We start from the raw sequence: 997 nt of genomic DNA, 5'->3' as shown, positions 1-997 counted from the left end.
TATATATATTCCCTTTGTGTGGAATAGCATAGGCTCGAAACTTTTTCACTTCCCGAGCGTTAAACTAATACATCTGTTTGTTGTCTACGCCACCTGTCTTCGTCTTTTTTTTTGTGAATTCTACCCATATATATATATATGAGTGTGCGCACCACACACATACACACGCACACACAAAAACTTTCTACATATACATAATTTTGAAGAATACATGTCACATCCACAATCAGTTGTTGCAGTGTGTTTTCAAATTTACGTATGATAATCCCATAATATGGATTGTATTTTCTAGAATATGTGTGTGTTTGTGTATGTAAGTATACGTATAAATCTATTGAATTCATGCATTTCCATGGATACACACATATATGACGTTCATTACAAGGCATAGGTCTAGATCTAGATGAGACAACCAGCATTGAGTACTTTTTCTTCTTTGCAGAAAGCTGCAAAAAGTTTTATCTTGGAGATAAAGCTTCTGTTGAATACACGCAGAAAAATCTTCCCTTCCTGGTGGTGTTCCAAAACCATTAGTACAACTAAAATTATGTAATAAATAATTTAGCACGTAGCATGTTATTGAGTACACTTTCTTTAGTTTGTCCCTACAAATGTATTTGTGTGAGTGCATATATGTAAACATGTGTGTGTGTATTCAAACGTGCGTATGTAAGTGTACGTGTATTAATTACACGAATTACACGAAAAACTGCACTCGTATGCAATGTGCATCATCAGTTGTATAGAAATAAATATGAACTCTGAATCATGTATTGAGTACACATTTTTTTCGTAAAGACGACCATATACAAACATCACCTCACACCCCATTCATAATTTTACAAATCATACATTTACATGCTCATACACACGCGCGCACACACAGACACGCACATACACACAATATCTTGTTTGTATATATACACATTCGTAATAAAGGTATACGTGATTTTACATGTATGAAAGTTTGAATCTCATATATATATATATATATATA

The sequence above is a fragment of the Octopus bimaculoides genome, chromosome 1 (genome assembly GCF_001194135.2).
Source record: "Octopus bimaculoides isolate UCB-OBI-ISO-001 chromosome 1, ASM119413v2, whole genome shotgun sequence".
NCBI classification, from domain to species: domain Eukaryota; kingdom Metazoa; phylum Mollusca; class Cephalopoda; order Octopoda; family Octopodidae; genus Octopus; species Octopus bimaculoides.
This window is presented reverse-complemented; position numbering follows the sequence as displayed.